Source organism: Drosophila obscura, unplaced genomic scaffold (genome assembly GCF_018151105.1).
Source record: "Drosophila obscura isolate BZ-5 IFL unplaced genomic scaffold, ASM1815110v1 contig_109, whole genome shotgun sequence".
NCBI lineage: Eukaryota > Metazoa > Arthropoda > Insecta > Diptera > Drosophilidae > Drosophila > Drosophila obscura.
In genome coordinates, this window is record NW_024542690.1 from 91,271 (window position 1) to 108,122 (window position 16,852).

The following is a 16,852-nucleotide window of genomic DNA, read 5'->3' on the forward strand; positions in this document are numbered from 1 at the left end:
ATTAAAAGTTTGTTTCGCTAAATAAAGTAAAAACTCAGAAGTACATCAAAATAGATGGCGCTGAAAATTAAACAAGATATTTAGTATGTGTAATATTATATAAAGAATGTTTAATGAAAATTGTAATTTTATACTGTTTCTCATCTTAATTTTAAGATTTTATTTAGTGGCATTAATTGTCAACAAAACAAGGCACGAATCAATAAAATTGTCCAAATATAACAAATGTACTAATGTTTTGGTAAGTCAAGTCAATAGTCGAGTCGATAAAGCTATGTCCGTCTGTCCGACTGTCCGTCTGTCCGTCCTTCTTGTTTGTCGCCTAGTTCTCAGAGACTATAAAAGCTAGATGAACCACATTTTGTATCCAGACTCTTGTGATATCAAACTGTTACAAGTTTATTTTTTAAATTTTGCTCTGTCACCACAAAGGTTGAAAGGATTTGGCATCCAGCATTCGCAATATTTAACCCTCTAACACGTAAGGGTGTCTTGAGACACTTATCATATTATTGACATTATCTAAAGAACTAAGAGCTTTTACGTCATTTGAATATTGTTTTTCTGTTAACAACAAACACGAAATTACGTGCAGAAGCTTTGAAAGCTCTCAAAAGCTTTATGCTATGATTTTTTTGTTCATGTGCACAGAACATGTGTTATTTCGCGCGTAAATTTTGAGCAGTTGCATTTTATGTTTTCTTGTGGTGTAAAAGTGTATATATAAAACTAATCGAGATCATTATTTTTTTTCGTGAAAGGTATGTTTATTAGCTTTTAAAATCAGTTACAGGCACTCAAATATAAGAAAGATGTGTGTTTTAGCTGAGAAATAGTGATAAGTGTCTGAAGGCTCTTTTGGGGCTCCAAGCTATCATTTTTTTTTAGCAGCTGTTTCACAGCTGCGTTCAATTTTTGTGTTGGTTTTTGTTTTTTGTATGATTTTTATACCCGTACTCAAAAAAGAGTTAAGGGGTATATTAGATTTGTGGTAAAAGTGGATGTGTGAAACGCAGAGAAGGAAACGTTTCCGACCCCATAAAGTATATATATTCTTGATCAGCACCAATAGCCGAGTCGATATAGCCATGTCCGTCTGTCCGTCCGTCCGTCCGTCCGTCTGTTCGTCTATCCGTCTGTCCGCCTTGATGAGCGCCTAGATCTGAGAGACTATAAGAGCTAGAGAAACCAAATTTGGTTTCCAGACTCATGTGATATCACACTGCTACAAGTGTATTTCAAAATTTCGCCCCGCCCCCTTCCGCCCACGCAAAGTACGAAAATCTGTGGAAGGCACATTTTTAAAGATACGATAAAACTAAAACTACCAGATTGCCAAATCTGAATAAGATCGGATCATAATTATAGCCAGAATGAAGAAATTAATTTTCTGTTGGTTCTTCCGCCCCCTCCTGACAGAGACCCGCTACCTATCTCTTTCTCGCTCGCACACTCTTCCGCGTTCAGTGCGCGAGCAACCCCTAGCGGAGGAGATGTAGAATCTAAATGGTACATGCATAATCCACACGTTAGATGTAAAATATACATAGTAGATGTAGATATCAGATGTAGCAAAAAAAATGTAAAGTGTATAATTTTTTTTTTTAATTCTAAAATTCTAAAAAATCATATGCTCAAAAATGTATAAACTGACTGAGTACGGGTATAAGTAGAGTCGCTTCCCCAGAAGCGACTCGCACGTTCCTTCTCGTTTACAATAGTAAACTGTAATAACAGTTTAGTCTATAGGTATGGAATTGTGTGTGGAAGATATTTTGCAACGTTTTACAGTTGAAGTTAAATGACAAATTAAAAGTTTGTTTCGCTAAATAAAGTAAAAACTCAGAAGTACATCAAAATAGATGGCGCTGAAAATTAAACAAGATATTTAGTATGTGTAATATTATATAAAGAATGTTTAATGAAAATTGTAATTTTATACTGTTTCTCATCTTAATTTTAAGATTTTATTTAGTGGCATTAATTGTCAACAAAACAAGGCACGAATCAATAAAATTGTCCAAATATAACAAATGTACTAATGTTTTGGTAAGTCAAGTCAATAGTCGAGTCGATAAAGCTATGTCCGTCTGTCCGACTGTCCGTCTGTCCGTCCTTCTTGTTTGTCGCCTAGTTCTCAGAGACTATAAAAGCTAGATGAACCACATTTTGTATCCAGACTCTTGTGATATCAAACTGTTACAAGTTTATTTTTTAAATTTTGCTCTGTCACCACAAAGGTTGAAAGGATTTGGCATCCAGCATTCGCAATATTTAACCCTCTAACACGTAAGGGTGTCTTGAGACACTTATCATATTATTGACATTATCTAAAGAACTAAGAGCTTTTACGTCATTTGAATATTGTTTTTCTGTTAACAACAAACACGAAATTACGTGCAGAAGCTTTGAAAGCTCTCAAAAGCTTTATGCTATGATTTTTTTGTTCATGTGCACAGAACATGTGTTATTTCGCGCGTAAATTTTGAGCAGTTGCATTTTATGTTTTCTTGTGGTGTAAAAGTGTATATATAAAACTAATCGAGATCATTATTTTTTTTCGTGAAAGGTATGTTTATTAGCTTTTAAAATCAAGTTACAGGCACTCAAATATAAGAAAGATGTGTGTTGTAGCTGAGAAATAGTGATAAGTGTCTGAAGGCTCTTTTGGGGCTCCAAGCTATCTTTTTTTTCAGCAGCTGTTTCACAGCTGCGTTCAATTTTTGTGTTGGTTTTTGTTTTTTGTATGATTTTTCTTAATAGAAAGGTTAAATATTAGAAAATATGGCAAAACGGATTCGTTACAAGTTGTCCGACTTGACTGATGAACAGTTGCTGGACTTGTTTGAGTCAGTCCCGTCGGATGAGGAAGTGTCAGACATATCAAGTGACGACGGGGACGACGACTTGAATTTGGAAGAAGCTCTGACCAATGCACTAGAGGACGATGAGACTGTATCATTTATAGACAGTAATGTTGAAAATATGCAAAATGTGGTACAGGAACCTGGGCCATCACGGAAAACCGCCAAAAGGCCTCGATCGCCATTACCAATTACGGACGATTCAGCAAACATATCTTCGCCATCATCTGGTGGCTTCAATGGTTTTGGTAAGCAAACATATTTGCGATATGTTATACGAGTAACTAATTTATGTATGTATACATACATAGGTATTGAATCAATAACAAAGGAGCCGAGTAAGATTGTGTGGCGACAGCAATGTTTGCAGTTGCATGTGAACGACATAGTCTTTCGAGGAGATTCTTCGCTGCCAGCTGAATTAATGAAGCTTAGAACTCCATCACAGCTATTTTGCTATTTTTTCAATTCAGAAATAATGAATATGATCACGGAGGAAACCATGCGCGCAGCTTTAACGAATAATATATCAAATAAGTTCAAAATTAACAGTAATGATATCCACCGTTACATCGGTATTTTGATGTATATGTCCATTATCGCTATCCAAATCTGAAAAGCTGAAACCTGCATGACCCGAACCAAATTCGAGGGAATTAAACAGTTCTTCTCACTGCGAGATGAGGGCGAGCGGATCAAAAAGGGTGAGCCAGGATACGTTCCACTGTTCCGCACGCGAAAACTTGTCGACTGTCTTAACCAAAGGTTTGACTCCGTTCCAAAGCAAGCCCGCCTTTGTGATGACGAGCAAATGTGCAGCACCAAAATGAAGCACCACTTGAGGCAATATATGCCCAATAAGCCACATAAGTGGGGTATAAAGCTATTTGTTTTGTGCGATTCTTTTGGCTATGCATACCGCTTTGAGATATACAGCGGCGCAGGTGATAACGTGATCTTGCCTGGTCACCCAGATCTTGGTGCTTCGGCCAACATTGTTGTACGTTTAACAAAAACCGTAAAAACTTTCAAGCACCACATTATTTACTTTGATAACTTTTATACGTCGCTGTCTTTGATGGTCTATCTGCGTGCGAAAGGTATTTATAGCCTTGGTACAGTGCGTGTAAATCGTATCCCTAATTGCAAGCTTCCAAACGATAGTACTATCAAAAACAAACCAAGGGGTTTTTTGACCGAGTACGTAGGCTCCTCATATGGAGTCGAAATAAGTAATGTGCTGTGGAAAGACAACAAGGCAGTTCGCTTGTTGTCGACTTATGTGGGTGTTCAGCCATTTGAAAGGGCTAATTTGCATGAAGGAATAGCAAAGACTTCTCGTTACGACAGGAAATCTAAGCGAAACATCGAAGTTGATTGCCCACAAATTATTCGCAAATATAACGCTCACATGGGTGGCGTAGACCTAATGGATGGACTTTTGGGCCGCTATCATATCAGAGCTAAAACTCGGGATGCTGCCACTCGAATTTTTTACCACTTGATTGATATGGCAGCAACAAACGCTTATGTTTTATATAGGCGAATAGAAAAGGAAAGGGAGAACATGGGCAAATCGCTTGAACTCCCGGAATTTCGCGAATCGATTGCTGAAGGTCTGGTGACATTTCAAACCAAAAACTTTTCAGGTCGTCCAATCAATCGATCTTCACAAGGACGGACAACCCAGTCTCCATCCTCTCTATCAGGGCGGACAACACAGTCACCATCCTCTCAGACAGAGTGGACAATGCAGTCTCCACTCTCTCAGAGACCTTCGCAGCTAAACCGCAAACTAGGCGCAAAAGCGAACCATCCAATATGGGACTTGCGGTTTGACCAGCTAAACCATTTTCCAGATTGGTTGGATCGAGATAATGGAAGAAAATGGTGCAAATACTGTACAATTTCTCAAATGCAGTGCATTTGCACAAAATGTAAACTGCATTTGTGTTGCACATAAAAAAAAAATTGTTTTTCAGTGTTTTTTTTACACTTGGAGCCCCAAGAGTGTACTTATTTTTTTTTCTCACCTTACAGGTAAACGAAAGCTTTTGCACTTTTTCTGAGTACATATTTAAGTTCAAGAGCCCCATTCACTTTAGAAAAAATTATTTGAATTCGTTTCTTTCATTATTCTGGAAAGTAGGCTGAGAGGGTTAAGATACGAGAAAATTTATTATGCATAATCGATGGCCCAATAGATGGCGCTAAAAATTAAACATGATATTGTAGCAGTACTATCCCCTAATACCAGTGTACATACATATAATATTAACTATTAAGCCCATTTTAATTGTAAACTCACTCTCAATGTAGAGTGAGCGCAAAGAATAAGAAGGAAAAAGGAAAGAAAAGGAAAAAGGAAAGCGTTATGAATGGCTGTCCAGACTACAATTTCAGAAGTGGTTGAATAAACGCCCACTAAAGTAAAAAGTCCCTCTTAACAAAAAGCTACTGACTAAAACAATAAGCATGGATGGTCTCAACATTAATAACAACACGCTTGTCGGACCAAATGTTCGGATATTCCGACCTGCTCGTTTTCTTTCGACGCACACAACGAAAAATTGAGGAAAGAAAAATCGCCGATTGAATTGGAATTGAATATCACAAATTTTAAAGATACGAAAAATATGATAAAAATGACCTTATATACCAGATTGCTGAACCATATCGGATCTACTCATTGTCTCTTTCTCGCTCACACAAAATCGGCCTCGCACAGAGTGCGACCTCTGGCGGAAGTGATGAAGAATCTACGTTGTAGATGTAGAAAACGGATGAATCAAAAAAATGTAAGTAATAAAATATTTTTAGATTCGACAAAAATCATAAGCTCACAGTTATACTGACTGAGCACCAGGTATAATAGTAGAGCCGCAGCATATGCGCGTGACTCACAACGTTCCCTCTCGTTAAAAAAGAGTTTGGCAGACAGTGTTATTAATTCGATATAAATATCAAAATTATGTTATTTGTATAAAACATTATTCACAGAAATAGGAAACTAAATATAATTATTTAAAGCTGTTTAGTTTATAAATTGTACAAATTAATTTAAAATAAGATTTTAATTATGTTTTTAGTTCTGCCCGTAGTTCAATTTTATTATATCATATACAATAAATAACAACGATAAGAACCAAATTTCCATTATTGAATAAACACGTATTTAGCCAATTTTTATTTTTTATTCAAATCTTGTAGTTGTTTTTTAATTTATTTGTATCTATTTTAAAAATATTAATTTATAATTTAAAATTCACTTGAATATAAATTGTAATAAAAGTTTTTTATTCAAAGTATTTTTGTTTAGAATAATTTAAGCTAACAATTTCTGTACAAATTAATTGGCAATGCAACAGTTAATCACCTGAAGCATAGTTTTTGAACTGTTGGTAAGGAAATCAAACTCTCAGACTCTGGCAGCTACACTTATTTGCATTTTTATACCCGTACTCAAAAAAGACTTAAGGGGTATATTAGATTTGTGGTAAAAGTGGATGTGTGCAACGCAGAGAAGGAAACGTTTCCGACCCCATAAAGTATATATATTCTTGATCAGGATCAATAGCCGAGTCGATATAGCCATGTCCGTCTGTCCGTCAGTCCGTCTTGAAGAGCGCCTGGATCTCAGAGACTATAAGAGCTAGGGCAACCAAATTTGGTTTCAAGACTCATGGGATATCACACTGCTACAAGTGTATTTCAAAATTTCGCCCCGCCCCCTTCCGCCCACGCAAAGTACGAAAATCTGTGGAAGGCACATTTTTAAAGATACGATAAAACTAAAACTACCAGATTGCCAAATCTGAATAAGATCGGATCATAATTATAGCCAGAATGAAGAAATTAATTTTCTGTTGGTTCTTCCGCCCCCTCCTGACAGAGACCCGCTACCTATCTCTTTCTCGCTCGCACACTCTTCCGCGTTCAGTGCGCGAGCAACCCCTAGCGGAGGAGATGTAGAATCTAAATGGTACATGCATAATCCACATGTTAGATGTAAAATATACATAGTAGATGTAGATATCAGATGTAGCAAAAAAAAAGTAAAGTGTATAATTTTTTTTTTTATTTCTAAAATTCTAAAAAATCATATGCTCAAAAATGTATAAACTGACTGAGTACGGGTATAAGTAGAGTCGCTTCCCCAGAAGCGACTCGCACGTTCCTTCTCGTTTACAATAGTAAACTGTAATAACAGTTTAGTCTATAGGTATGGAATTGTGTGTGGAAGATATTTTGCAACGTTTTACAGTTGAAGTTAAATGACAAATTAAAAGTTTGTTTCGCTAAATAAAGTAAAAACTCAGAATTACATCAAAATGGCGCTGAAAATTAAACAAGATATTTAGTATGTGTAATATTATATAAAGAATGTTTAATGAAAATTGTAATTTTATACTGTTTCTCATCTTAATTTTAAGATTTTATTTAGTGGCATTAATTGTCAACAAAACAAGGCACGAATCAATAAAATTGTCCAAATATAACAAATGTACTAATGTTTTGGTAAGTCAAATCAATAGCCGAGTCGATAAAGCTATGTCCGTCTGTCCGACTGTCCGTCTGTCCGTCCTTCTTGTTTGTCGCCTAGTTCTCAGAGACTATAAAAGCTAGATGAACCACATTTTGTATCCAGACTCTTGTGATATCAAACTGTTACAAGCTTATTTTTTAAATTTTGCTCTGTCACCACAAAGGTTGAAAGGATTTGGCATCCAGCATTCGCAATATTTAACCCTCTAACACGTAAGGGTGTCTTGAGACACTTATCATATTATTGACATTATCTAAAAAACTAAGAGCTTTTACGTCATTTGAATATTGTTTTTCTGTTAACAACAAACACGAAATTACGTGCAGAAGCTTTGAAAGCTCTCAAAAGCTTTATGCTATGATTTTTTTGTTCATGTGCACAGAACATGTGTTATTTCGCGCGTAAATTTTGGCAATTTTTTTTTTTTTTTTTTTTTTTTTTTTAAAATTTTTTTAAAATATTATTTATCCCGTTTATATGTACCGGGGCTCGGCCACCGGCAAGGAAAGACGAGATTACGTTTTAAAGTTTATTACCGGCACGACTGGCTCGGTCAAGTATGAGATTAATTCTCTAGTACAAGAAATGAAATATAAAATGATATTCTTAAAGTTGCCCCCCAGACGGCAGCGCTGCCCATGCAGCGGGCCGACGTTCTGCAACCTCAGCGCCTCGAGCCGACGGTCCGCTCTCCAGCGGATGTTTATGCAACAATGTAACTTGAGGACCCCCGTCCACTTGAGTCAGCATCAGAGGTCTTCCACTTCTGGAATTCCGCTGATACCCTGCAGCTGGTGGGGAGTGTTAACTACTCCCCCTCTTAAAGAGCGGGCGTCCTCGCTGCTCTCAATCCGTCTATCATCTCCTTGATTTGCCTCGCATCTCTCTTCCTATTGAGGTGGAATCTGAGGTAGATGATTCCCCCCAATGCTCCGCACAGAGCCATGCCCAGTCCAAACGCGTGGAGCGGGCTGAGCTTGGCCATGGTGGCCTGCTCGACCTCCTTGATGTAGTTGAGGTTGTCCTCGCTGAGCTGGTGTAAGAACGGGAGGCTCAGGATAGTCTCGTGCCCGGAGATGTTCAGAGCGGGTACTGATGCGATGCCTGGAAATCGCTGTTGGATGTTATTGCGATTTCGGAATCGGGTGCCATTTACGGTTGCGCAGTCATTGAAGGTGATGAGCTGCGTTCCGGCGGTCGTAACCACCGTGTCCGAGTCACAGCTGATCTTTGCCGGCCGGTTATTGACGATGATCATGCCGTCGTCGACGAGGGTGATGGGCTCCAGATGGCTCGGTTGCGAAAGGCAATGAGCGGTGCCCCCGGAGTGTAATCCCTGGGCACAGGAACCTCTTACTTCCTTTTTGCAGAACGTGGTGGTGGTTGTGGGGGCGCAGCTCGTGACGGCCCACACCTGGTTTCCGCACTCAGCTACAATGTTCTCTGTCAGCTGCAGTACCTTTCCGTCGTGCTCAACCGGGAATATCGTCACCTTTCTACAAGCTATGCTAACTCTAGGGTATTCTATTATAAAGTGGATTATGTTATTAGATTGTAGGATTTTAATCTTAGATACTTCTAGTAGGTTTGCTACTGTGACCCCTGTGAATTGGTCAGTGAGAACAGATTCTATGTCAGTGTGATCTAAAATGGCCGGGTTCACTACGTTGGCCTTTGCCAGGGTTATAGTGAGCATCAGGTTGCCTATTTCTGTAATAATAATTCTGTTTCTAGCGAGCAAAGTCTCGTACAAGTGGGCTGTGTCGATTTGTGCCTTTTTTTCTATGCTGATGATCTTGTTTACCAAGCTAGTGAGTGAATTTAATTGGTTCTGAACCTTGGTGTTTATCTGAATTTGCCTATTGTTTGCTTGCACCAGTTGTGCTTCTGTAAACCTGGTGTTTTCTAAATCGGACGCGTCTGGCGTGCCGGCCACTACTTTAAGGGCGGTTCCCAGGAAGTCTAGACTTCTCGCCAGCCTGTGGTGGATACTGATATCGGACAACATATCTCTAATGTGATTGCAGTCCGCGTCTAGCAACTGTCTCATGTGCGATTTTGGGAATAGGTCCGCCATTTTGGCGGTTTCCTCGACAATGCGACCATATTCGGTCAGATTTGCCGTGTGCTTGACGTAATCAAGCCCTTCCCATATCAGTACCGTTCCGTCCGTGATGGGAATGTAATTTGAGTTTGAGTAGTCGGTGACGCGAGCCGCGACTATGGTGAGGATGTGAAGTACCCAGATAACCCTGTAGATAAAAATACGTATGAAATATGGGGAATAAAACTAACACAACACCGCCACCAATCGTTTTCCTTAAGCCTAGTCGTAGTGTCTACCAATAACAGCTATAATTCCTTCACCAAATTAACTTATATTTAGTCGGGATATCTATCTGAGGTTGTCCTTGTGGACCACCCTCCCTCTAATTAGGACTGTTGTCCCCAAGTCCGCTTCAATTGTTTCTTCGACATACAAGGGGGAGAGCTTATTCCCCAGGCGTCTGTTGGTTTTAACCAACACCTTCTCGCCTACACTGAAGTTTCTGTTTTGCCGTGCTTGGTTGACTCGATTGTTTTGTACAATCTGGGCCTTTTGCACTTTGTTCTGAACTTCTTTGTTACTTTCTGCAGCCACTGCATGCAGGATGTCGATGGGTCTTTTGTCGGTGACCGAGTGCACCGATCTATTGTATTCCGCCGTTGCTTGAAGGAATAGGTCTACCGTGTCGGTGATTCCCTTGGCCATTTTAAGGCACCTGGCGATTTCCACGAGTGTACTATGGAATCTTTCCACTTGTCCGTTCGATGTACTGTGGAGGGGTGGCGCGTTAGCGATGCGGACCCCGAAATTGTTGTGCAACAGCGATCTGATGGTCTCTGAACTTAGTGATGGTTCGTTGTCACAGTAAATCTGTTTGGTGTTGGGAAAAATGTTCATGAGTTGTAAGAGGGGAGTCTTAATATCCGCTATGGTGCGGGAAGCTATAGGCTGTACTATGGCAAATTTGGAGAATTTGTCCACACATGTCAGAAAATATTTTCTGTCCGTCGAAAATATGTCGACATGAAGCATTTCTCCCGTGAACGAGGGGACCGGTGTCGGCCCTAGCTCCTGTTTCTTAGGGTGCCTGTCGTATTTTGCTTTGGAGCAAATTTTGCAATTCATGACCACTTCGCTTGCGAGTTTCGTCATTTTTGGGAAATAGTAGTCGGACATGATTTGTTTGACGTTTTCTTGAGCGGCTCTATGGGCCCGGTTGTGCTCGACGTTGATAATTTCTCTTTTTTCATTATCGTCGACAATGTCGGCGACAAGATTCCTGCAATGCCAGAATTTCGTCGCCGGAAAAGATTTTACTAGTTCATGCTGTATGAAAGCTAGAACTGGGAGTTCGCAATGGATTGCGTTCACAACTTGTGGGTTCACCAGAGACTTGACGGTCTCAATTAGAGCGTCCCTGTTTGGGAAATGTATTATGTGGCGCGTTTTTTCCCCAAAGAGCACAAACATTTGCTTCAGGGGAAAGCGCGCCTCTTCCAGAATGATCTGGTTCCTGAAGCAGTTTACAGGTTTTTCAGACGATTCTATCGTGTAAGTCATTGAAACTTCACTGTGGATCGTTGCTGCGTCTGAGCGCGGTGCGCTGCTTCCCAGCGCGTAAATATTCTGCCGGGACAGTGCGTCCGCGACGAAGTTTTCTTTCCCCGGCTTGTAGAATAGCCTGGCGCCGATTTCATCGATTCGCGCCTTCCAACGCTTGATTTTTGCGTTGGGGTTCCCCTCTGACACCGCGAACGTGAGCGGCTGGTGATCAGTAAATACGTTTATTTCTTTGACGCCATAAATGTAATGGCGCAACTTTCCCAAGGCCCATACAATCGCTAACAGCTCTCGCTCGTTAGTGGCGTAGTTCAGCTCACAGTCCTTGAGGGTCCTTGAGATCATTGTGATCGGTCGACCCCCCTGAGACAGTACCGCTCCGATGCCGTAAGCAGAAGCGTCGGTGGTCAGATCGAAGGGCTTTTTGTAATCTGGGTACATCAGCATTACGTTTTCCGATGCCAGAATGTTCCTAAGTTTCTGGAACGCCCGTCTTTGATCTTCGTTGAAGATAATGGGGGTTTTTTTAGACTTATATTTGCTAACTGAACCGTTTTCCCCTTTTAGGATGTTTGAGAGAGGGCGGGCGATCGCCGCGAAATCTTTCACAAAACATCTGTAGTAGCTTGCTAGGCCTAAGAATGATCTTAGCCCGAATAGCGTTGTTGGCTCGACGTACTCCTGGATGGCTTTCACCTTTTCCGGGTCCGTTCTTGTGCCTTCGCTAGTTACAATAAAGCCAAGGTATTCTACGCTTGTCTTAAAGAACTGCGACTTCTCTTGAGCCACTCTCATGTTGGCATCATAGAGGCTTTTCAGTACCCAGTCGACGTGTTTAACGTGCTCGTCCTGAGACTTGGAGAATATGATTACGTCATCGACGTAAACATAACATGTTTTGCCGATTTGTTCGCGCAAAACGTCATCGATTGCCCTCTGGAAAATGCTGCCAGCATTTCTTAGACCGAAGGGCAGTCGGCAAAACTCATACTCCCTCCATTTACGGAAAAGGAAGTTTTTTCCCTGTCGCGTTCCGCCAAAGTTATTTGGTGGTACCCGGATTTCAGGTCAAGAGTAGTGAAGTACTTTGCAGTACCTAAATTTGCCAATATCATTGAGATGCATGGCATGGGGTATTTGTCGGCTATCGTTTTCTGATTGAGCTTCCGAAAGTCCATTACGAGACGTTTCTTCTTATTGCCCTTCTCATCAGTGCCTTTTTTGTCGACCACCCATATCGGGTTGTTATATGGCGACCTTGATTTCTGTATGATTTTGTCCTTCAAGAGGCTTTTAACCTCGGCATCGACAAAATCAGCTACACCCATCGGGTAGGGGTAAAGCTTGGAATAAATTGGTTCGTCGTCCACTGTGCGAATAGTGGCCACGACCGAAGTGTTATAGGGCAGCGACCCGTTAGGGTCGGCGAAGGCCTTGTTTCTTTTCTTCAGCATTTGCATGAAGCTTGCCTTTATGGCAGCAGGTGCGTCGATGTCAACAACGTTAGTATGGTTGACATCTGTGCACTCATGGAACTTGATTGTCTCGGTTGTGTTGCCGAAAGTGAGCGTTCCATTTCTCAGAGATAGCGTGGCCCCTACCTGCGTGAGCAGGTCCAGGCCAATGATGCCATCAAAGGTTGTTAATGTTTTTAGTAGAAAAAACGGCGTGATTTTGCCGAATATTGACAGGGGACATTTCTGTGTAATGTTGTTGGACCCGTTAATAGAGTGAACGGGGAACGGTGATTCAACCGGGGTAACGCCAGGAAGCCACATGAATGGCTTGATGTAATTTTTGGACGCACCCGTGTCGATCAGAAGTTTTATGTTGACCCCTGCTACTTTCCGCCAAACGAATGGCAGCAGGGAGCATCCCTAAAAAATTAACCGAGTCGCTCTCGTATCCGAGTTCGGCGTCGGCCTCTATTTCTGCGACCGCCTCAGCGGCGGCCTCAGTGTAGGCCGCCGGGGACCGGTCACTTGAGGTGGCAATGTGTTCCACCCTCTGCCGCCAGTTTCCTGACGTACGCTCTGACGAATTTGGTTTTCTTCCGAAACCGCTGTCGCGCTTACCCGTCCCCCCTGGCTTTTGGTAAGCCGTGGCCTGTCTAAATTTGGAGGATGAAGGGTCTACGTCCATTGGCTCGGGGGCCTGGCCCGTAGCTCTTTGTTGTTGATTCGAGTTGCCCTGGCTCCTAACATAATGAGGGCTCTTAAACGAATTTGGGTCTTGCGGTCTGTTTTGCCTCCCGTTACCCTGTTGTGGCGCTTGGTAATTGCGCTCGCCTGTTCGGAAGGATTTTTCTTCTATGGCCTTTGCGTAGTTCGCAGCCAGAATGCTGCGATCTTCGCTGGATTCCGCCGACTGGGCTAAGGCCAGTGCGGTTGGCAAATCCTTTGGCCTCGCCGGAAAGACTGCTGCCTTCAGGGGCCTTCTCAAACCTGATATGAACACCTCTAAGGCGTCTTCCCTAGCTTTTTGGTTGAGCACATCCGCTGCTTCTGCGGTGCGCATCATCACGTTTTTGTTGGTGATGAGGGAGACCTGTTTCTCTATTGCGTCATAGTAGTCAGTTAGAGACAGGTTCCCTTGTCTCATGGTTGCCAGCCTCTGCTGGATCACCCCTACAGGCGTCTTATCTGAATAAGAGCTGTCTAGCCTGTTTATTATGGCCTTAAAATTGAGCACTGTGTTGAAGGACGACAACACATTGTTCGCTGCTCCTTTAACCTTATTCCTAATGATGCCCGTGGCCATGAAGTGTTTGGAGCTGCCTTGGTAAGGCTCGAACACCGAATACGCGGCCATAGCTGCCTGGCGCCAACCGACGTATTCCAGCTGTTTGCCGTCAAAGTCTGGTAAAGACTTGACCATGTCCAAGCACTGATCGCATTGGACCCCGGGAAGAATTTCCGCACTCTTAAAAACCTCTACTACCGGCACAGATGGTCCTGCGCTCGATTGGTTAACTTGTTCCCGCAGTGCGAGCATTTCCGCACGAAGTGCAGTAGCTTGGCCCGCTAGGGCTGCAGCCTCTTGTGCTTGGGCTGCAGCCTGGTTTGCTTGGGCTGCAGCCTGGTTTGCTTGGGCCACCTCGTCTTGTAGTCGCTCTAAGTGAGCCTGAAAACCTTTGGCTTGATTATCTAATGCGGCCTGTAAGGCATTGTTGAATGACGTCACGTCCATGTCTTTTGGTTTTTCTTTTGCTGGTCGACTGTCCAGTGCTGTTAAATCGAGCCCCTCTATGAGGGAACTAAGGCTATCGTCACTGTCGCTGTCGCCCTCCCTATGGCTCATGTGGTGCGATTTGTTTCGGCAGAACTACCCTATAAAGGTTTATCTTACGTTCCTAATTCTTAAAAACGCGGGTCGAAGGGTGTTTGCTCATTCGCGGTTTACTTTAAATTTTGACCAAAATTTGCCAAAAATAGCGGATCTTTCGCTGTTATCGATACTTATTGCGTTATCACTGACATAGGAAATGTTAACACATGAAAAATTCACTTACATGTTCTCTGATTGTAGGGTGAAGGGAGTCTGATCTAGCCCCTGCCTATTGGTCTTCGGTTGAGCGTCGGGAGCCTTTCACGCTGAGATGGTTGGGCTGGGCGAGGGAATTCCCTGCAGCCCGCGTAGACTTTTGTTGATTTTTGGTAAGGTGAGGCGAGGGAGGGCCCTTCAGCCTATTTTTTCCTTCGTAGATATTGGGTGGAAGCGAGGGATTTCCCTACAGCTCCTTGTGTTTGTTCCTCTGGTGTCAGCTCCCGCGTAGTTGGGTGTTTTTTTGTAATTTTTTTTTTTTTGATTCTTAATGCTTGGTTGTAGCGCACATGAAACAGAAGTATTTTTCAGTAGCCCTTTTGGTTTTGGCGAAGAACAAAAAAAAATTTGCACACACTGATGTATTTTTTTGGGCGGGGGGGTTTGACAACCAAAACTTCTCACTTATTTTTTCTTTAATTTTTCATTCCTTTTCTGTTGATTTGTTTGTGCCCACAGGGAGCTTTTTTCTTTTAAGGGCCACTAGGGTTTGACAACAAAAAAAAACTTCTCACTTATTTTCTTTTTTAATTTTTCATTCTTTTTCTGTTGATTTGTTTGTTCCCACCGGGAGATTTTCTTTTGGGCCACTAGGGGTATCTTTCTTATTTCACTGACACAAGTAAAAACATGAGATGCACTCGTTGGTATGTTTTCCACTTTTATTATTTATTTCGAATTTTCTTTTGATTGTTGAATTCTTCAGCACTTTTTATACTCGCGTTAACTTGGGTTCTTTTGACCCGTTGGGCGCCAATTAAATATTATTTATCCCGTTTATATGTACCGGGGCTCGGCCACCGGCAAGGAAGACGAGATTACGTTTTAAAGTTTATTACCGGCACGACTGGCTCGGTCAAGTATGAGATTAATTCTCTAGTACAAGAAATGAAATATAAAATGATATTCTTAAAGTTGCCCCCCAGACGGCAGCGCTGCCCATGCAGCGGGCCGACGTTCTGCAACCTCAGCGCCTCGAGCCGACGGTCCGCTCTCCAGCGGATGTTTATGCAACAATGTAACTTGAGGACCCCCGTCCACTTGAGTCAGCATCAGAGGTCTTCCACTTCTGGAATTCCGCTGATACCCTGCAGCTGGTGGGGAGTGTTAACTTATATATAAAACTAATCGAGATCATTATTTTTTTTCGTGAAAGGTATGTTTATTAGCTTTTAAAATCAAGTTACAGGCACTCAAATATAAGAAAGATGTGTGTTGTAGCTGAGAAATAGTGATAAGTGTCTGAAGGCTCTTTTGGGGCTCCAAGCTATCTTTTTTTTTCAGCAGCTGTTTCACAGCTGCGTTCAATTTTTGTGTTGGTTTTTGTTTTTTGTATGATTTTTCTTAATAGAAAGGTTAAATATTAGAAAATATGGCAAAACGGATTCGTTACAAGTTGTCCGACTTGACTGATGAACAGTTGCTGGACTTGTTTGAGTCAGTCCCGTCGGATGAGGAAGTGTCAGACATATCAAGTGACGACGGGGACGACGACTTGAATTTGGAAGAAGCTCTGACCAATGCACTAGAGGACGATGAGACTGTATCATTTATAGACAGTAATGTTGAAAATATGCAAAATGTGGTACAGGAACCTGGGCCATCACGGAAAACCGCCAAAAGGCCTCGATCGCCATTACCAATTACGGACGATTCAGCAAACATATCTTCGCCATCATCTGGTGGCTTCAATGGTTTTGGTAAGCAAACATATTTGCGATATGTTATACGAGTAACTAATTTATGTATGTATACATACATAGGTATTGAATCAATAACAAAGGAGCCGAGTAAGATTGTGTGGCGACAGCAATGTTTGCAGTTGCATGCGAACGACATAGTCTTTCGAGGAGATTCTTTGCTGCCAGCTGAATTAGTGAAGCTTAGAACTTCATCACAGCTATTTTGCTATTTTTTCAATTCAGAAATAATGAATATGAACACGGAGGAAACCATGCGTGCAGCTTTAACGAATAATATATCAAATAAGTTCAAAATTAACAGTAATGATATCCACCGTTACATCGGTATTTTGATGTATATGTCCATTATCGCTATCCAAATCTGAAAAGCTGAAACCTGCATGACCCGAACCAAATTCGAGGGAATTAAACAGTTCTTCTCACTGCGAGATGAGGGCGAGCGGATCAAAAAGGGTGAGCCAGGATACGTTCCACTGTTCCGCACGCGAAAACTTGTCGACTGTCTTAACCAAAGGTTTGACTCCGTTCCAAAGCAAGCCCGCCTTTGTGATGACGAGCAAATGTGCAGCACCAAAATGAAGCACCACTT